Raw genomic sequence first — 22953 nt, 5'->3', positions numbered from 1 at the left:
TGCAAATTTTTCTCCAAAAATATGTAATTTACTTTTTTCTTTACTGTATCTCTCACATCAGAGTATCAACTCCAGAGGGCTGAAATTTTTGTCTATTCTGTTTACTAGTATATCTCTAGTATCTAGGAGAGTGTCTGGAACTAAGAGACACTCAATAAATATTTGTTAGATAGATGACTAAAATCCAGTCTTAACATAGCCACCTAGGAAAAGACAGGTTAGCCTGGACATACTTGAGATAATACAAAAGAAAACAACAAGCTTATTCTGAAGACCCTCGGTCAAAAAGCAATCTACTTGTTAGGCTGCCTCATCAATATCATCCCAACCATTCAAATTTTTTAACCCGAGTATCTATGCCTCATCCTTTGTGGACCTATATTCTCACTTAAAAGCTGGCATTCTTGCCAGTCCAAAACATGAATCATCTAGACCTCCTCTTGAGCAAACACCCCTCTAATGCCTTACCTGGTTAGGGTTCCTACTCTTCTAAGTCACATACCACCATAATCACACCATTAAGGCACAATCATTCTCAGAGTCCCCAGAGCCACGCAAACTTATAATCTCTTACTATAAAAGGAAATGCAAGTTGACAGATACAAAATAGATATTTGGTTATTTTTTAAATAAAATGAAATCCTACTTTACATAGAAGTAAACTAATTGGAAAGATGATGCCAAGTATTTTTTGTTTTTAATTTTTTTTTAATGCTTTTTTATTTTTGAGAGAGAGAGACAGAGTGAGAGCAGGGGAGGTTCAGAAAGAGAGGGAGACACAGAATTCGAGGCAGGCTCTGGGCTCTGAGCTGTCAGCACAGAGCCCAATGCGGGGCTCAAACTCACCATGAGATCATGACCTGAGCCAAAGCCAACTGACTGAGCCACCTAGGCGCCCCGTATTTCATTTTTTAAAGCAAAACAAGAAAAAACGTAAATCAAGGAAGATTTATAGGAACATGACGAATGATAAAGACATAAAGGGTTAAAAAACCAAGACAGTACCCTCTCCACACACCAAGCCCTTAAGAGTTCCTAACGGCTCCAAATCTTCCAAAGAGGGGAAAATCCTTTAGTATCGAAGTGTGACCCATTTTATTATTTTCTTAAAATTTTTAATGTTTATTTTTGAGAGAGAGCGAGAGAGAATGAGTGAGGGAGGGGCAGAGAGACAGGGAGGAGACACAGAATCCGAAGCAGGCTCCAGGATCTGAGGTGTCAGCACAGAGCCCGGCGAGGGGCTGGAACTCATGGACTGTGAGATCATGACCTGAGCCAAAGTCAGATGCCTAACTGACAGAGCCACCCAGGCACCCCAAAGTCTGACCCATTTTTAGAACTTCTTCATCCCCAATTTATCTAGAGACAATGTGCCACCAAGACATAGTCGGTGAAACCTTAAACTGGTACCTTCTTATTGTCATTCTCTCCTAAAAGCAACGTATATATTAGCAATAAAATTTTAACCTACCTTTTAAAATGTTAAATATCATTTTAATACAACCTAAACCATAAGGTATCACTGATAAGACAGTTATAAATAAATGATTAAAGTTTAAGTCTTCTACTTTTTATCTCATTTTCATAATTAAGAATTAAAAAGCATTTGGAGTAGAACACCAAAAGCATTTAGATTTACTAATGCTAATTTTTCCAGAATAGTTTTGGGAGGGAGGGATAATAACACCTGTTTTATTCCAAAGATAGACTTAACACAATACATAATCTGAGATCTAACTAGCTATGACAATTCATGAAATCAAGTCTAAACTGCTCAAGTCAATATTTAAATAACTGTGTTATCTAAAATTTGTATTCCAAATGCAGTGAAAGGCATGGAGATAAGACATAAACCCTTAACATGCACATATCTTTATCATATATTAAAATGTTTAGAAGAGAGAATGTAACAAATCTTACACCATAAAACTTTAAAAAATATATTCCAGATGACTTGGTAACTGCTAAAGTTACCTCTAAAATTTGTACCCAAGAACAACAGTGACAAAGATTAGACTACTTCTGCAAGAAACTACTTTTTATTATATTCAAATTACTTTCCCAGGATGTCACTAATGTGAATATTCAAGCAAAACAAAGTTTGCTTTGAAAGAAAAAACAAAAACATAATCAACTATCATAATTAACATAACCACTTAGTAGACTAATTAAGGTTTCAGACTACAAGTTAAAAGACTTATAAATATACTGAGAAAACATGTGAATGATCGTAGAATAATACATTTATTATTTCTAAATTACTATTAACTAATATTGGTTTAATGCTTTACTAATTACATAGTATTGCATGTATATACATATTTCCTTGCAACATTTTAGCAGGCATTACTATTGTCCCCATTTTAACTTAAGATATAATTGAAGCTCAGATGATTAAACAAAACTGAAAACCTCCGTTTTTTTTTTTTTTTCAGATTATTTTTTTTAGGTTTACTCATTTTGAGAAAGTGTGTGAACATGAGCAGGGGAGGGGCAAAGAAAGAGGAAGATCAAGAATCCCAAACAGGCCCTGCACTGTCAGCAAAGAGCCCGACATGAGGCTCGAACTCACAAACCATGAGATCATGACCTGAGCCAAAATCAAGAGTCAGACGCTTAACTGACTGAGCTACCCAGGTGCCCCAAAACCTGTGTTCTTAATTGTGTCCTCTTAAGTCCATATGGTTGATCACACCAATGTCAACATAAACAACATGTCTGTTTTTCTTGACAGTGCTGGGTAAAAGCACAGGTTGTAGAATAAAATAGACCTGGGTTCTAACTGGGGTCTGATCATTGACTACCTCTGCCACCTGGGGAAAAATCATTAAATTCTCCATAAAAGGAGAGTAATATTTACTTTGCAGTGTTGTTGTGAGATTAAATGAAATAAGGAACATAGGAAGGATTTAATAACAGCATGCCTGTTTTGCCAGTTCGTAAGCCTGAATAAATTTTACCTTCTGCCCTTTCTGCTTCTGCTCTAAGGCCACGAGACATTGCTAGAGAAAGCAATAGAACAGTGCTCACTTAGCCAATCACAAATTTATGGCCAAGTACAGTTTTCTCATTAGTAAACTAAGACGTAAATAAATACCTATTTCCTAGGACTGTTTTAAGGATTCCATAAGATGGTGCATGTAAAATATTAATTATAGTGCTTGGCATATGCTAGGCACTTGGTAAATGACCAAATTGTAATCATTCTGTAGCTTAGCAATCTTTTTTATTTATTTTAGGTGAACTCCTTAGCATACTTCCAGGAAGTGTTACTTTACACTCTCTTCAACATCCCTTAAGCCCTAAATGCATCAGATCTTTCTGGTAAATAATTTGCCTGCCTACTTTATTGAAAATATGGGCAGTCAGCATGACCTTCCCCAGCTCTTTTCTTCCTTCAAACACTCCTTTACCAACTTAAAATCTCTCATACATTCTTCAGGTCTCAGACAAATAGGGATCCTCACTGAACTCTTTATGCAATTCATTCATTCATTCAACAAATTTTACTGAACATCTATGAACACTTTTCAGGTGTTGTGCCAAGTGCTGAGTATGTTGGTTAAAAAAAAAAAAAAAGGCAGAAATGGTCCCTACTCTCAGGGAGCATCAAATGGGAGGGGAGATTGACACTATAGATAGATGTTTAGAAATTCCCTTTCTCTTTCCTCAAGCCTTGTTTCCTCAATTATTCCAGCACATCCTCCACTTCCAAGAGTTTCACTGATTCTGCCCTCACCAACATGAAAACAATCTTTGTTTGGCCCAGTCATCCTCTATAGCTAATACGTTCTATTGCCCTTCTTCCTAACTTCTCAAACTTCTAGAATACTCTATTTCCATTGCCTCCCTTTCCACATAAGGTCAATAAAGACTAAGAAACCTGTGTAACTTCCTAAAAATATCATCCATGCTGAAAGTATCAAATACACCCTACTTTTGAGATTCTTCTCTTTCTTAGTGCCTAGGATCCCAGACTGATAATTCTGCTTTCACTTTAGGTTTCTCCATTTCCACTCCAAATAGTGATTATTCCTTCAAAGTTGAGTCCCCTGTTCTCTAAACTTCTCTCTATACTCTCCATCTGATAGCTTATTTACCCTCAAAGGATTTTTCTCTTATTTTTATTTCAATGACTCTCAAATCCACATATCCATTTTTCTTCTCAAAGAACAAGGCCTTTCACAATACAAGTACTGAATAAATAATCACAGAATGAAATCAGGAACAAACAAGCCAATAAGAATTTCTACTTGGACATCATTTCAAATTTACACCTAAAACGAAACTCATGATCAATTTCTCATCCACTCCAATTCCATACAATTCAGCTCCATGCCCATCACCCATGTTAAATTTAATTCTTTCCTCATGTTTCTCTATAAACTGTTCCTCAAAATGTTTCTTAAATCCACTTTTTCCACTTTGTTCTTATCATTATCACAATAAGACCTAATCTGGTCAACTATCCCATTTCTACTCTCTACCCACTTTAATTAACTGTGTACACTTTCTCCACATTAATCTTCTGAAAAAAATAATTCCCCTCCCTATTTAAAATTCACTAACAACTGGGGTGCCTGGGTGGCTCAGTCTGTTAAGTATCCGACTTCGGCTTAGGTCATGATCTCAGGATTCATGAGTTCGAGCCCCAAGTCAGGCTCTGTGCTGATAGCTCAGAGCCTAGAGCCTGCTTTGGATTCTGTGTCTCCCTTTCTCTCTGCCCCTCCCTCACTCATGCTCTATCTCACAAAAATAAATAAACATTAAAAAAATTTTTTTTTATTCACTAACGACTTTCTCTTGACTAAAACCAAAGTTCATTTAAAGCAACTTATTGCTTTAAATGATAAGTGCATTCTAGCACTTACCTCTTTCTCCTCTTTTTCTCTCTCCTCACATCCTACTATTTTCCTAAATTAAACCAGAATAGTGTTTTGAAAACATTTTTAAGTAGCAAAATCCTCCACTTAAGTGAAATCTTACACAGAATTCTAACACATAAAAGTAGAGGAAGATACAAATATATGTTAAAGGTGGGGGGCAGAGCACAAATCAGAGAACTCAGCCTCCTTATGAATTTTTGCCCCCTTTTGCTAATTAAAATCAAGAGCTCCCACGAACACAGCCTGAAATACATTCCATTAAGCTATATCCCTTGAAAATTTCCTAAAACAAATTATCTCTGCTGGAATTTGGTCCCTAATTCCCTTCTTTCCCTTTAAGTTCCCTCTCCATGACACCTTTTAATAAGCCAGCACAAATTTTATTCTACCTGTAGAAACTTTACTGAGTACTCCATGTCAATCTAACCTCTCTTTCCTATGAATGATTCACACTTACAATATGTAAGAATCTATACCAAACCTTGACTGAATCCTCAATCAATAAAGTACAGAGATGTAACTATACATCTACATACATATATGAAATTACCATCCACATTCATATGATTTTCCAAAGGTATGTATATAATAGAACCAAATCTGAACTCAGTCCGCCTCTATATCTGTACCCTATATTAGTTCTTTCCAACATTTTTCATGTCACTAAGCACACATAAAATGATATTTGTAAAGCACTCTACAGTAATGGCAGAAACTGCTCACAGTTGAAGGCAATTAGCTTTGAGTAACCCAGGTCTAGCCCAGCTTCATCAAGGGTTCAAGGGATCAACAGTGGAGTATACTGGAAATTCACTAGCTGTACACCAGATAAGAAACTCTGCTGTACACATTCATTCATTTGGTATATACTAGGACCTGCCATAAAACAGGGACTCAAATATATATACGTGTGTGGCTTACTGATAAAGGACAACATTGTTATGTTCAAACTGCCTACAGGAGAAAAATGAGAGCTGAAGATTTTCAATGTCTATATTTTTATAACCAATTTATATAACGCTGGTTCATAATCTTTAGTGTGCATCAATTTCTCCTGGAATTCTTGTTAAATCACAAATGGTGGGACCCACCCCAGAGCCTGATTCAGAGAGCGTGCATTTCTAACAAATTCCCAGATGATGAAAAAGCTGATGCTGCTGGGATAGGTCTTGGGAGAACCACTGGTCTTAAAAACAAAAACCTAAGCAATAAATATGACCCATACTTACACCACCACCCTCAGCCAACTATTTAATCCTTTGGTAGTCAAATTTTGATGTTTTAAGTCATGTTGCAAGCTGGATTCTAGAACAAAAGATAAGGTTTTTAAACAGTGCTAAATGTTCCTTGACCCAATTATAACAACATGTAGTAGATCTTACATATGCAATCATCAGGGACAGGAATTTCAGCAACATAAAATGTTCATGAGATACATATTGTGCTTAATATCCAATAGAGCCCGGTCAAAGCAATTCAGAACAACAATACTATAAGCAATCTGATTAAGAGGACACATTGCTTTGAATTTATTAGAAGAATTATCCAGTCCAATTTAATTCTTAAAGCTAGTGGCTGATACAATTTAATATTTAAGTTCCAAGTGAAAGAGTATTTTAGGGGTATGTTCTTTTCAGGCTTTAAATAGAGGTTTGATTAATTTTATCTCTTAAACACAGGGTGAGGCTTTTTCTCAGGTAGACTGGCATGTAAATTAAAATTACAAGTAAGAACAACTCGCATAAAACTATCCTGGAATTAATTAAATCTATTTTACTTCCATAAAGCATAGGTGTATTTACTTTATGAATTTAAGAAATTGTTTATGGAATAAGGCATTTAAAACTTCAAATACCTCTTATAGAATCATTCACAAATCCAAAGAATCCAATTTGGCAACCTAAATGCAATTAAAATTTTTTTTAATGTTTAGTTTTTGAGAGACAGAGAGAGACAGAACCCGAGTGGGGAAGGGGCAGAGAGAGAGGGAGACACAGAATATGAAGCAGGCTCCAGGCTCTGAGCTGTCAGCACAGAGCCTGATGCAGGGCTCAAACCCACGAACTATAAGATTATGACCTCAGCTGAAGTCGAATGCTTAACCAACTGAGCCATCCAAGCACCCCTCTAAATGCAATTTTAAAATGTCCTCACACCCCAGTGACAAGGGTAACTGAAAAGGCTTTTGTTTTTCAAGTTCTGATCTAAGAGAGTGACATAAGAAGAACCTACACTCACTTTTTCCATGGACACACAAATCCACAGCTCTTCATAGAACACTTCTTCTTAAAGAAGAATGGAGGGCTGACTAAATAGCTTCTGCACTACAAAGGAGAGAATGGCAAGAACAGCAAGAGAGGCAGATACAAGGTAACTAACAAAGTGGCAAGAACAGCAAGAGAGGCAGATACAAGGTAACTAACAAAGGGAATCCCCGAATGGAATGCTGCAGTGGGGAGGAAAAGCATTGAGGGACCGGAAGCAGGTCACCTGCCCTGGAACACAAGAAAAAGAAAAAAAAAAGCCTAATTTAAAAGAACAATGAGCATATAAAAGAGCCATCCCTATAACACTGCCAAAGGGCAGGGGTGCTGCTGGAACTCTCTGTGGCTCTAAGGGACTGGTGAAGACCATGGTTTACACTTTCCCTCTACCTTGAGAGGGCAGAATGGGGCAGAGTCTGGTCCCCACAGACAGCTTGCTGCCTTATCCAGCACCATGTCCCTAGCCCACATCAGCCCCTGAAGGACCAGGGAAAAGAAAAGAAACCGTGGTTTCAAAAGGCAACTAGCGTACAAAAAAGCCAGCTCTAGAACTTGGCCAAATGATGGGAAAGAACTCTCTCCAGGTTAGAGTGGCTGGCAAGAGCCTTGGTTTATATTCCCCCTTCATCCAGATGATGTGAAAGGGGGCAGGGTCCACGCATCCTAACTGACCTGCCACCTCAGTGAGCCCTGGTACCCTGGCCTACACCAGTCCTAGCCATTCCACCAAGGTGGCCCCAGGGCAGTGCACACATGGACACCCCTAAACACTCCAGGTTCATGCCACATCAGATTCAGGCAGCTTGCTGGGACACATCCAGTGCAGAGCACTCTGGGGCCTCCCAGCCAACATCTGCCTCAGTTCCAGCCATGTGACAGGGTGCACCCTGTGCAGAACACCCAGGACACCCAACCCAGGGGCACCTGGCTGGCTCTGTCAGTGGAGCACATGACTTGATCTCAGGGTTGTGGTCTTGAGCCCCATGCTGGGTATAGAGAACACTTAAAAAAAAAATCTTAAAAATAAAAAAAAAAAAAAAACTTCTATTATTATTATTTTCTTAAAGGACACTCAACCCATCCTCTGCTCCAGCTACCCTGCAGGGCCCTACGTGCACTTAGCAGCCTGGGTTACCGTGACTTATACCCACTTCAGTTTCAGCTATCCTGCCAGGGTACCCTCAGTGTGGAGAAACCCAGAATCCCCGGGTTGCACCCACCCCAGTATTGGCTGTCCTACCAGGGTACCCTTTGCATGGAGGGCCCAGGGACCACAGTGACCCATAACTATTTCAGCTTTAGCTATAATGCCAGGGTTTCCTCTGTGCAGAGCGCCCCAGGACTACCCCAGCCTGTGCCCACTTCAGCTGCAGCTGTCCTGCCAGGGCATCCTTTGCATAGAGAGCCTTAGGACGAACCCCAGCCTAGGCACACATGGGCCACACAAACAATGACCATACACAAAATCATTTCTTCAACTTTAGAAGCAGCTGTCCCACCTAATTCATAGAAACAAACACAGAGAGTAAAGCAAATTGGAGGGACGAAGGAATATGCTTCCCCCAAAACACAAAACCTCAGAAAAATAAATGAAAAAGAATATTCCCGATAAATAGTTTAAAGTAATGATCATAATGATATTCACTGGAATGGAGAGGAGTATGGAATAACTCAGTAAGACCTTCAACAATAAGAGAGAAAATATAAGAAAGAACCAATCAGATTTGAAGAATACAATAACTGAAACAAAAAAATATACTAGAGGGAGGCCAGAGTAGATTACTGGATGTAGAAGAATAGATCTGTTATCTGAAAGACAAGATAATGGAAAGTACCAAGGCTGAAAAGCAAAAAGAAAAAAGAGTTTTATAAAATGAGGATAGGTTAAGGGATATCTTGGACAAAATTAAGTGCTCATTCACATTATAGAGGGCCCCAATGGAGAAGACAGAGAAGGGGCAGAAAACGTATATGAAAAAATAATAGCTGAAAACATCCCTAATCTATAAGAAAAAATAGACCTCCAGGTTCAAGAACCACAGAGAGTTTCAAACAAGTTGAACACATGGAGGCCCATGCCATGAAATATAATAATTAAAATATTAAAGGTTAAAGAGAGAATTTTAAAAGCAGCGAGAGAAACAATAAGTTACATACAAGAGAAATCACATAAAGCAATCAGCTGATTTTTCAGCAGAAATTTTGCAGGCCAGAAAGGAATGGCATGATGTACTATTCAAAGTGCTAAAAATAAAAAAAACCTGTGATCAAGAATACTCTATCCAGCAAGATTATCAGTTACCAATGAAAAACAAATAGTTAAAAAAAAAGTTTCCCAAATGAAAGTTAAAGGAGTTTATGACCACCAAACTGGCCTTAAAAGAAAAGTTATAGAGTGCTCGCTTTGGCAACACATATACTAAAATTGGAATGATACAGAGAAGATTAGCATGGCCCCTATGCAAGGATGACACGCAAATTTGTGAAGTGTTCCATATTTTTTTTAACAGAAGACCATGGGGGAGGGGAAGGGAAAAAAAAGTTAGAGATGGAGGGAGGCAAACCTTAAGAGACTCTAAAAAACTGAGAATAAACTACGGTTGATAGGGGTGGAAAGGAAGGGCAAGTGGGTGATGGGCACTGAGAAGGGCACCTGTTGGGATGAGCACTGGGTGTTGTATGGAAACCAATTTGACGGGGCGCCTGGGTGGCGCAGTCGGTTAAGCGTCCGACTTCAGCCAGGTCACGATCTCGCGGTCAGTGAGTTCAAGCCCCACGTCAGGCTCTGGGCTGATGGCTCAGAGCCTGGAGCCTGTTTCCGATTCTGTGTCTCCCTCTCTCTCTGCCCCTCCCCCGTTCATGCTCTGTCTCTCTCTGTCCCCCCAAAAATAAATAAACGTTGAAAAAAAAATTAAAAAAAAAAGAAACCAATTTGACAATAAATTTCATATTAAAAAAAATAAAATAAAATGTCCTAAATGTAAGGTTGCTCTAATAAAAAAAAAAAAAAAAACAGAAAAGAAATGTTATAGAGACCACTTTAGAAGAGGCCATAATTAGACATATGAATAAATAGAAAATACGTGAATAAAAATATGTAAAATATGATTCTCTCTCTCTATATATATATATATGGTAGAAAAGGGAGTTTGAAGATGGTGGCGTAGGAGGACGCTGGGCTCACCGCGCGTCCTGCTGATCACTTAGATTCCACCTACACCTGCCTAAATACCCCAGAAGACTAGCAGAACGGAGTCTCCGGAGCCAAGTGCAGATGAGAGGCCCAGAGAAGAGGGTAGGAAGGGCGGCGAGGTGGTGCGCGCTCCACGGACTGGCGGGAGGAGGCGGAGGGGCAGCCCACCGGCCAAGCAGAGCCCCCGAGTCTGGCTTGCAAAAGCCGAGGGGCCTGACGGAGTGTGTTCCGAGAGCAAGCAGGACTTGACATCTGGAAGGTTATAAGCTAACAGGTCTGCTCAGAAAACGGGAGGGTTGGAGGACAACGGGAGGGAGAGTTGTTGAGCCCCAGATGACAGAGCTCAGCATGGCAGGAACAAAGGCGCTCACCACCGCCATCTCCCTCACCCACCCCCCAGCCAAAATCCCAAAAGGAACCAGTTCCTGCCAGGGAACTTGCTTGCACCGCACAAACACCCGACGCTGTGCTTCTGTGGATGCATCCTTCCGACAGGTCTGCCTCCCTCCCAGTGCCACAGGCCCACTCCTGGAAAGGACCACTGAAGGCAAAGCGAGCTGAGTCTGCCCCTCCCACCCCTGTGCACCTCGCCGATCCACCCCAGCTAATATGCCAGATCCCCAGCACCACAAGCCTGGCAGTGTGCAAGTAGCCCAGACGGGCCACGCCACCCCACATTGAATCCCACCCCTAGGAGAGGGGAAGAGAAGGCACACACCAGTCTGACTGTGGCCCCAGCGGTGGGCTGGGGGCAGACATCAGGTCTGACTGCGGCCCCGCCCACCAACGCAGGTTATTCAAGACAGCACAGGGGAAGTGCCCCGCAGTTCCGTACCACTCCAGGGACTATCCAAAATGACGAAACGGAAGAATTCCCCTCAGAAAAACGTCCAGGAAATAACAACAGCTAACGAACTGAGCAAAAATGATTTAAACAATATAACAGAAAGTGAATTTAGAATAATAGTCATAAAATTAATCTCTGGGCTTGAAAACAGTATAAAGGACAGCAGAGAATCCCTTGCTACAGAGATCAAGGGACTAAGGAACAGCCAGGAGGAGCTAAAAAATACTATCAATGAGCTGCAAAAAAAAAATAGAGACAACTATGGCTCGGATTGAAGAGGCAGAGGAGAGAATACGTGAACTAGAAGATAAAATTATGGAAAAAGAAGAAGCTGAGAAAAAGAGAGGTAAAAAATATCCAGGAGTATGAGGGGAAAATTAGAGAACTAAGTGATGCACTAAAGAGAAATAATCTACGCATAATTGGGATTCCAGAGGAGGAAGAGAGAGGGAAAGGTGCTGAAGGGGTACTTGAAGAAATAATACCTGAGAACTTCCCTGAACTGGGGAAGGAAATAGGCATTGAAATCCAAGAGGCACTGAGAACTCCCTTCAGACGTAACTTGAATCAATCTTCTGCACGACATATCATAGTGAAACTGGCAAAATACAAGGATAAAGAGAAAATTCTGAAAGCAGCTAGAGATAAATGTGCTGTAACATATAAAGGGAGACCTATAAGACTCGTGACCGATCTCTCTACTGAAACTTGGCAGGCCAGAAAGGAATGGCAGGAGATCTTCAATGTGATGAACAGAAAAAATATGCAGCCGAGAATCCTTTATCCAGCAAGTCTGTCATTTAGAAGAGAAGGACAGATAAAGGTCTTCCCAAACAAACAAAAACTGAAGGAATTCGTCACCACTAAACCAGCTCTAGAAGAGATCCTAAGGGGGATCCTGTGAGACAAAGTACCAGAGACCTCACTACAAGCATGAAACCTATGGACATCACAATGACTCTAAACCCGAATCTTTCTATAATAACACTGAACGTAAATGGACTAAATGCACCAACCAAAAGACATAGGGTATCAGAATGGATAAAAAAAACAAGACCCATCTATTTGCTGTCTACAAGAGACTCATTTTAGACCTGAGGACACCTTCAGATGGAGAGTGAGGGGATGGAGAACTATTTATCATGCCACTGGAAGTCAAAAGAAAGCTGGAGTAGCCATACTTATATCAGACAAACTAGACTTTAAATTAAAGGCTGTAACAAGAGATCAAGAAGGGCATTATATAATAATCACAGGGTCTATCCGTCAGGAAGAGCTAACAATTATAAATGTCTATGCGCTGAATACAGGAGCCCCCAAATATATAAAACAATTACTCACACACATAAGCAACCTTATTGATAAGAATGTGGTAACTGCAGGGGACTTTAACACCCCACTTACAACAATGGATAGATCATCTAGACACACGATCAATAAAGAAACAAGGACCCTGAATGATACATTGGATCAGATGGACTTAACAGATATATTTAGAACTCTGCATCCCAAAGCAACAGAATACTTTCTTCTTGAGTGCACATGGAACATTCTCCAAGATAGATCATATACTGGGTCATAAAACAGCCCTTCATAAGTATACAAGAATTGAAATTATACCATGCATACTTTCAGACCACAATGCTATGAAGCTTAAAATCAACCACAGGAAAAAGTCTGGAAAACCTCCAAAAGCATGGAGGTTAAAGAACACCCTACTAAAGAATGAGTGGGTCAACTAGGCAATTAGAGAACAAATTAAAAAATATATGGAAACAAACGAAAATGAAAATACAACAATCCAAACGCTTTGGGATGCAGCGAAGGCAGTCCTGAGAGGAAAATACATTGCAATCCAGGCTATCTCAAGAAACAAGAAAAATCCCCAATGCAAAATCTAACAGCACGCCTAAAGGAAATAGAGGCAGAACAGCAAAGACAGCCTAAACCCAGCAGAAGAAGAGAAATAATAAAGATCAGAGCAGAAATAATATAGAATCTTAAAAAACTGTAGAGCAGATCAACAAAACCAAGAGTTGGTTTTTTGAAAAAATAAACAAAACTGATTAACCTCTAGCCAGGCTTCTAAAAAGAAAAGGGAGATGACCCAAACAGATAAAATCATGAATGAAAATGGAATTATTACAACCAATCCCTCAGAGATACAAGCAATTATCAGGGAATACTATGAAAAATTATATGCCAACAACAAACTGGACAACCTGGAAGAAATGGACAAAATCCTAAACACCCACACGCTTCCAAAACTCAATCAGGAGGAAATAGAAAGCTTGAACAGACCCATAACCAGTGAAGAAATTGAATCAGTCATCAAAAATCTCCCAACAAATAAGAGTCCACCAGATGGCTTCCCAGGGGAATTCTACCAGATGTTTAAAGCAGAGATATACCTATCCTTCTCAAGATATTCCAAAAAATAGAAAGGGAAGGAAAACTTCCAGACTCATTCTATGAAGCCAGTATTACTTTGATTCCTAAACCAGACAGAGACCCAGTATAAAAAGAGAACTACAGGCCAATATCCCTCATGAATATGGATGCAAAAATTCTCAATAAGATACTAGCAAATGGAATTCAACGGCATATAAAAAGAATTATTCACCATGATCAAGTGGGATTCATTCCTGAGCTGCAGGGCTGCTTCAACATTCGCAAATCAATCAACGTGATACATCACATTAATAAAAGAAAAGATAAGAACCATATGATCCTGTCAATTGATGCAGAAAAGGCCTTTGACAAAATTCAGCACCCTTTCTTAATAAAACCCCTCGAGAAAGTCGGGATAGAAGGAACATACTTAAACATCATAAAAGCCATTTATGAAAAGCCCACAGCTAACATCATCCTCAATGGGGAAAAACTGAGAGCTTTCCCCCGGAGATCAGGAACACGACAGGGATGTCCACTCTCACCGCTGTTGTTTAACATAGTATTGGAAGTGCTAGCATCAGCAATCAGACAAAAAAAGGAAATCAAAGGCATCAAAATTGGCAAAGATGAAGTCAAGCTTTCACTTTTTGCAGATGACATGATATTATACATGGAGAACCCGATAGACTCCACCCAAAGACTGCTAGAACTGATACATGAATTTCACAAAGTTGCAGGATACAAAATCAATGTACAGAAATCAGTTGCATTCTTATACACTAATAATGAAGCAACAGAAAGACAAATAAAGAAACTGATCCCATTCACAACTGCACCAAGAAGCATAAAATACCTAGGAATAAATCTAACCAAAGATATAAAAGATCTGTATGCTGAAAACTATAGAAAGCTTATGAAGGAAATTGAAGAAGATATAAAGAAATGGAAATACATTCCGTCCTCACAGATTGGAAGAATAAATATTGTCAAAATGTCAATACTACCCTAAGCTATCTACACATTCAATGCAATCCCAATCAAAATTGCACCAGCATTCTTCTTGAAACTAGAACAAGCAATCCTAAAATTCATATGGAACCACAAAAGGCCCCGATTAGCCAAAGGAATTTTGAAGAAGAAGACCAAAGCAGGAGGCATCACAATCCCAGACTTTAGCCTCTACTGCAAAGCTGTAATCATCAAGACAGCATGGTACTGGCACAAAAACAGACACATAGACCAATGGAATAGAATAGAAACCCCAGAACCAGACCCACAAACGTATGGCCAACTAATGTTTGACAAAGCAGGAAAGAATATCCGATGGAAAAAAGACAGTCTCTTTAACAAATGGTGCTGGGAGAAATGGACAGCAACATGCAGAAGAATGAAACTAGACCACTTTCTCATGCCATTCACAAAAATAAACTCTAAATGGATAAAGGACCTGAATGTGAGACAGGAAACCAAGGGAATTAAAAGCAAAAATGAACTACTGGGACCTTATGAAGATAAAAAGCTTCTGCACAGCAAAGGAGACAACCAACAAAACTAAAAGGCAACCAATGAAATGGGAAAAGATATTTGCAAACGACATATTGGACAAAGGGCTAGTATCCAAAATCTATAAAGAGCTCACCAAACTCCAAACCCGAAAAACAAATAACCCAGTGAAGAAATGGGCAGAAAACATGAATAGACACTTCTCTAAAGAAGACATCCGAATGGCCAACAGGCACATGAAAAGATGCTCAACGTCACTCCTCACTGGGGAAATACAAATCAAAACCACACTCAGATATCACCTCACGCCAGTCAGAGTGGCCAAAATGAACAAATCAGGAGACTATAGATGCTGGAGAGGATGTGGAGAAACGGGAACCCTCTTGCACTGTTGGTGGGAATGCAAACTGGTGCAGCCACTCTGGAAAACAGTGTGGAGGTTCCTAAGAAAATTAAAAATAGACCTACCCTATGACCCAGCAATAGCACTGCTAGGAATTTACCCAAGGGATAAAGAAGTACTGATGCATAGGGGCACTTGTACCCCAATGTTTATAGGAGCACTCCTAACAATAGCCAAATTATGGAAAGAGCCTAAATGTCCATCAACTGATGAATGGATAAAAAAAATTGTGGTCTATATACACAATGCAGTACTACGTGGCAATGAGAAAGAATGAAATATGGCCTTTTATAGCAACATGGATGGAACTGGAGAGTGTTATGCTAAGTGAAATAAGCCATGCAGAGAAAGACAGATACCATATGGTTCCACTCTTATGTGGATCCTGAGAAACTTAACAGAAACCCATGGGGGAGGGGAAGGAAAAAAAAAAAAAAAGAGGTTAGAGTGGAAGAGAGCCAAAGCATAAGAGACTTAAAAACTGAGAACAAAGTGAGGGTTGATGAGGAGTGGGAGGGGGGGAGGGTGGGTGATGGGTATTGAGGAGGGCACCTTGTGGGATGAGCACTGGGTGTTGTATGAAAACCAATTTGACAATAAACTTCATTAAAAAAAAAGAAAAGAAAAGAAAAGGGAGTTAAAAAAAATTTTTTTTGAATGTGTTCAAACTTAAGTGACCATCAACTTAATATAGACTGCTATATACTTAGGATGTTATACAGAACTTCATGGTAACCACAAAACCCAAACCTACAACAGATACACAAAAAATAAAGAGAAAGCCATGGGGCGCCCAGGTGGCTCAGTCAGGTAAGCATCTGACTTCGGCTCTGGTCATGATCTCGTGGTTCATGAGACTGAGTCCAGCACTGGGATCTCTGCTCTCAGCGTAGAGTCTGCATAAGATGCTCCATCTCCAGCTCTCTGTCCCTCCCCCACTTGTGTGTTTTCTCCCTCTCACAATAAGAAATAAACATTAATAAATAAAGAGAAAGCCAAATGTAGCTTGTGGTCAGCAACCACAATGAAAGGGAACAAGAGAAGAAAAAAGAAAAGAGAAGAACTACAAAAACAACTAGAAAAAAAGAACAAAATGACTATAAATACACACCTATCAATAATTACTTTAAATGTAAATGGATTGAACACTCCAATCAAAAGATACAGGTGGCGGGATTAAAAAACAAAACACAAAACCCCACAAGACCCATCTATAATGTACCTACAAGAGATTCACTTCAGAGCTAAAGACACATACAGACTGAAAGCGATGGGATTGAGAGAAACAGTTCATGAAAATGAAAGAGAAAATAAAACCAGGGTAGCATTACTTACATCAGACAAAATAGGTATTAAAACAAAGACTGTAACAGGATATAAGCAGGGGCATTACATAATGATAAAGGGATCAATCCAACAAGAGGACATAACAATTGTACATATCTATGCACTCAACATTAGGCACCTAAATATACAAAACAAATATTAACAGAAATAAAGGGAGTAATTGACAGTAATGCAATAATAGTAAGGAACTTTAAAACCTCATTTATATCACTGTGTAAATCTTTCAGGCAGAAAATCAATACGGAAATATTGTCTTTGAATGACATATTAGACCAGATGGATATAACATATACAGATCCAAAAACAACAGAATACACATTCTTTTCAAGGGCACATGGAACATTCTCCAAGATATGTTAGGCCACATACAAATCTCAATAAATCTAAGACTGAAAGCATAACATGCATCTTTTCCAACCACAACCACAACATGACAATGGAAATCACAAGAAAAAAACTGGAAGAAACACAAATACATGGAACTAAACATGACACTAAATAACCAAGGGGTTAACAAAGAAATGAAAGTAGAAATAAAAAAATACATGGAGACAGATGAACGTAAAATCACAATGGTCCAAAATCTTTGGGATGCAGCTAAAGCAGTTCTAAGAGGAAAACATATAACTATACAAGCCTACCTCAAGAAATAAGAAAAAGCTCAAACAATCTAAACTTACACCTAAAGGATCTAAAAAAAGAACAAAGTCTAAGGTAGAAAGAAGGAAATCATAAAGGTATGAGCACAAATTAAAGACACAGAGACTTAAAAAAAGGAAAAAAAAAACATACAAAAGATCAATGAAACCAAGAACTGATTCTTTGAAAAGAAATACAAAATTAATAAACCTTGACCTAGTCTTACCAAAAAAGGGAAAGAGAGAGAGAGAGAGAAAGGACCCAAATAATCAGAAACAAAAGAGGAGAAATAATAACCAAGTAACCAACAGCACAGACATACAAAGGATTATAAGAGACTACTATAAAAAATTATATGCCAAGAAACTGGACAACCTAGAAGAAGTAGAAAAATTCCTACAAACATACATTCTTCCAAAAGTGAATCCGGAGGAAATAAAAAATATGAACAGACCAATTACTAGTAATTAAACTTAATCAATACTCAAAAAACTACAAAAAAAATAAATAAGTAAAAGTCCAGGACTAGATGGATCCACAGATGAATTCTATCAAACATTTAAATTAGAGTTAATACCTAGTCTCAAACTAATCCAAAAAAATAGAAGAGGAAGGAAAGCTTTCAAATGCAGTCTAGGAGGCCAGGATTACCCTGATACCAAAACCAAACATACCATTAAAAAAAATAAACCTACAGGCTAATATCTCTGACAAACACAGATGCAAATATCCTCAAAATATTACCAAGCTGCACTTAATAATACATTAGAGCAATCATTCACCATGATCAAGTGGGATTTATTGCAGTGATGCAAAAATGTCTCAACATTTACAAATCAATGTTGATACATTTTATTAATGAAGAATAAAAATGCTATGACCAACTCAATAAATGCAGAAAATGCATTTGACTAAATTCAATATCCAATCATGATAAAAACTTTCTCAACAAAATAAGTTTAGAGGGGGTACCGCAACATAATAAAGGCTATATGTGAAAAACCCACAGCTAACATCATACTCAATGGTGAAAAAAAGCTTTTCCTCTAGGATCAGAAACAAGACAAGGATGTCTACCCTCATCACTCTTATTCAGCAAAGTACTGGAAGTTGTACCCACAGAAAACAGACAAGAAAAAAGAAATAAAAGGCATCCATATATGTAAGGAAGAAATTAAACTACCACTATTGGCAGATGACATGATACTAGACATAGAAAACCCTAAACACACCACCAAAGAACCACTGGAGGTAATATATGAATTCAGTAGGGGCACCCGTGTGGTCCATTCGGTTGAGTGGAACAAATTTTCCTAATATTTGTATGGAACCACAAAAGACCCTGCACCACCAAAGTAATCTTTAGAAAAACAACAAAGCTAGAGGTATCACAATCCCAGATTTTAAGATATACTACAAAGCTGTAGTAATCAAAACAATATGGTCCTGGCACAAAAACAGATACATAGATGAGTGGAACAGAATAGAGCCCAGAAATACACCCACACTTATATGATCAATTAATCTATGACAAAGGAGGCAAGAATATACAATGGGGAAAAGATAGTCTCTGTAATAAATGGTGTGGGGAAAACTGGAGATCTACGTGCAAAAGAATGAAACTGGATCACTTTCTTACACCGTGCACAAAAATAAATTCATAAAGGAGTAAAGACCTTAAATGTGAAACCTGAAACCATAAAAATCCTAGAAGAGAACACAAGCAGGAATTTGACATTGGCCTTGGCAACATCTTTCTAGAAGATCTCCTAAGGCAAGGGAAACAAAAGCAAAAATAAACTACTGGGACTACATTAAAATAAAAAGCTTTGCACAGCAAAGGAAACCATCAACAAAACAAAAAGTCAACCCATTGAACCTATTGCAAATGATGTATCCAACAAGGGGTTAATATCCAAAATATAGAAAGAACTTCTACAACCCCACATCCCCAAAACAAGTAATTCGATTAAAAATAGGGCAGAGAACCTTATCAACATTTTTCCAAAGATGACATACTGATGGCCAACAGACACATGGGAAGATGTTCAACATCACTAATCATCAGAAAGATACAAATCAAAAACAATGAGATATCACCTCACACCTGTAAGAATGGCTAGTATCAAAATGATGACAAATAACAAATGTTAACAAAAATGTGAAGAAAAATAATCCCTCGTGCACTGCTGGTGGAAATGTAAACTGGTACAGCCAGTGTGGAAAAGAGTATGGAGTTTCCTAAAAAAATCAAAAACAGAATTACCCTATGACCCAGTTACTTCACTTCTGGGTATTTATCCAAAGAAATGCCAACAATAATTTTTTTTAATGTATATATCCCTATGTTTATTGCAATATTATTTACAATAGCCAAGATACGGAAGCAGCCCAAGTGTCCATCGATAGATGAACAGATAAAGTGGTGTGTGTGTGTGTGTGTGTGTGTGTGTGTGTGTGTGTGTGTGTGCGCGCGCGCACGCGTGCGTATACATACATTATAGAAAATTACTCAGCCATAATAAAGGATGAGATCCTGCCATTTGTGACAGCATGGATGGACGTAGAGGTTACTATGCTAAGTGAAATAAAACAGAGACAAATACCACATGATTTAACTTATGTGTGTAATCTAAAATCAAAACCAATAAACAAACAAATGAAAAGCAGACTCAGACCTATAAATAGAGAAAACAATTTGCTGCTTGCCAGAAGAGAGGGGAGTTGGAATGAGCAAAATGAGTGAATGGGAGTGGGAGATACAGGTTTCCAGTTATGGAAGAAATACATCATGGGAACAAAAGGTAGAGCACAAGGAATACAGCCAGTAATATCATAATAGATTATAACTATACTTGTGGTGAGCATGGCATAAGTTTAAGTTTGCTGAATTGCTATGTTGTATACCTGAAATTAAGGTAACATCACGTGTCAACTATACTCAAAAAAAAGGCTTTATTTTTAAATTTTTAATATATCATAAATATTCATACTCAATACAATTAAGTCCAAGAATAAAAACCCTACCTTATGACACTAATATTTTGGGAGTCAGGTATGCCCTAAAATAATTACTCTGCAAGATCATTCATAACACCAGAATATTCCTCTTGGAAATGGTTGATATTTTAATACAAAAATCCCTTATCCTGTAGTACAATATGCACCCAAATAAAAATGGTATTCAAATATACTGACAAGGTAAAATCCAAAAAGAAGCCTGAAAACAGCAATTTAAAAATGACAACATCCCCAAATCTCAACAATTCCCAAATTAGCTGGCCAGAGAAAAAAGCCCTCAGTGAATAAACAGTAAATAATGAAATAATTATCAAATAATTAAAACAAATAATAGAAGCATGAACAATGCTTTGACTACCTTTCCCTCATTTCCTGTTCAGTGTACATTAGTTTCCTTCCCTACCTCTGTATTCATCCATGTCATTCACTTCTTTCAAATCCTAATTCAAGACTGATGTTCAAGAAACACTAACACGATCCACTTTAATAACTTCCTCTAGCAATACTTTCCTTTCACCAATCATGTTTTGTAATTGCTTTCTTGTTACTTCTATCTTTCAACTCACCTTATTACCAAGCAAATGGAAATCCTAAAGCAAAAACATTTTTAAAAAATTAATGTTGGCCCATAATCAGAAATCCTTATTTAAAGAAGCCAAATTAATTTGAACCAAGTGGAAATGCAGGTGGAAATTTCGTTCAAACTATTTCTCTTTGTCAACAAACCTTCATAACATCCCAGATTCATTATGCAATTTTAGTAAATATTCAAGCTTATGAAATTATGTATATCTAACTAAACTACAGTTATCAACTGACTATACATAGATGACCTAACCCCAGTCAGAAATTACCTATCTAGCAATAAATACCACCTCTTACTGGCCTACTAATCCATCCATCTTTAGTAATTATGTTAAAATAAAAGCCTGTATCTACAGACTTCATCTCTAGCCACAATTCTACTTTTACAGTTCAGATTTCTACCACCTAGAGCAGAGGCTACACTCTCTTATCTAACGTTTCTCTTGAAACACAATCCACTCAACATGGAATTCCCTTGCAACTTGACCTGGCAAATATGACATCTCCACTGCATGACACATTCAGTTACTATTCTCCTTCTTGTCAGCCCCTTCCTATGTTTTACTACAGAATCCTATGACCATCTCAACCATGGCAATTATCATGGTTTTGTATATTTGCACTGAATTTGTATATTTGCACTTATGTTTTTTCCAGGAGGCTATAAAGTCCTCATAAACAAGGGCTATGTCTTTTTTTGCAGTATCTCCAGAACACTTACCCATGATGAAATAAAACCTGTTGAGTAATCAATGCAAAGTAAATGGATTAAGTATGTTTGTGTATACACACACACACATATGCATATTTCTTTGTACTTTTAATGAGAATCAGAATTTGGCTACTATATTTTGTATATAACTGTAACTGAAACTATATTTCTGGACATTAAATAATAGTGATGATAACTGGTTACCACTTCCTTTGTAGTTATATATTCTTCCAACCTATAATTTTGATTTAGAAAAATACATGTAAGACAACAAATTTGGTTAGCTACTAAAATAACTGTTAATATTTCATAACTTGTTAGAAATATACCGCTACCTAAAAAAGAAACAAAAAAAGTATTTTCTCATACACAAAGCCACTTTTTAAAGCTTAGGCAGAATCTACCATGTATTCACAGTGCAGTGATAACAGCACTGTGGCTCAACAGCTAACATCTAACATCTAACAGCTTCCAGGTCTTGTGCTAAGCCCTTGAGACGAAAAGTGGAAAAGTCATAGTCCCTCTATTCAAGTAGCTCAAAACCTAGTCATAAGACATACATGCAAACAAAGATATTACAATTTGTTAACAGTTCTAAAGATGGTATGTGCAAAGTTCAATGAAGACAGATCAATACTGATATTCTATATAGCAGGAGAAAAATGAAAACTGCAGTTACTAAATAAATAAGTATAGGACAATAAACTAAAAGCCCTATCCTCTGCTATGATAACCTTTAAAAGTTCTTAACCTTTTTTATACCATGGACCACTTTTGGCAAGCCCATGATGAGAAATCTCTTCTAGTTTATAAAATAAATAGCTTATATAGCAAATTTCAGGTTCTATTAAAATTCTTGGTTTAATTCAGCTTCAAGTTCACTATAAATGGAATAAAAGCACATTAACAAACAATTGTGTAAGTACTGTGTCCTGAGTTATATGAAGGAATTTGGAGAAAACATGCAATTTTCTAGTTTTCCACGGATTTATTTGTATGGAGACTTATTCTTCAGTTCATTCAATAAACATTTATTGAGTGCCTATTCTAAGTCAGGCACTGTTCTAGGTGCTTGGACATGCAACAGTGAATAAGACTGACAAGATACCTGCTTTTATATAGTTTTTCTTCTAACTGTAGGATATAGATAATAAATTAA

General features: G+C 37.9%; 1 protein-coding gene and 1 non-coding gene across 4 annotated transcripts in view; one reads left to right on the top strand and one right to left on the bottom strand.

Moving 5' to 3' along the window:
* Nucleotides 1-22953, bottom strand: part of PRIM2 (DNA primase subunit 2) — a 342271-nt gene that overhangs the window by 108946 nt on the left and 210372 nt on the right. The window lies entirely within an intron of this gene.
* LOC111560742 lies at nucleotides 9546-9652 on the top strand. The gene has a single exon (XR_002742716.1). It is a non-coding gene; the product is annotated as a U6 spliceosomal RNA (small nuclear RNA).

This window comes from Felis catus, chromosome B2, assembly GCF_018350175.1.
Source record: "Felis catus isolate Fca126 chromosome B2, F.catus_Fca126_mat1.0, whole genome shotgun sequence".
Classification (NCBI taxonomy): domain Eukaryota; kingdom Metazoa; phylum Chordata; class Mammalia; order Carnivora; family Felidae; genus Felis; species Felis catus.
The sequence above is the reverse complement of the archived record's forward strand: the minus strand, read 5'-3'. Positions and strand labels throughout refer to the sequence as shown.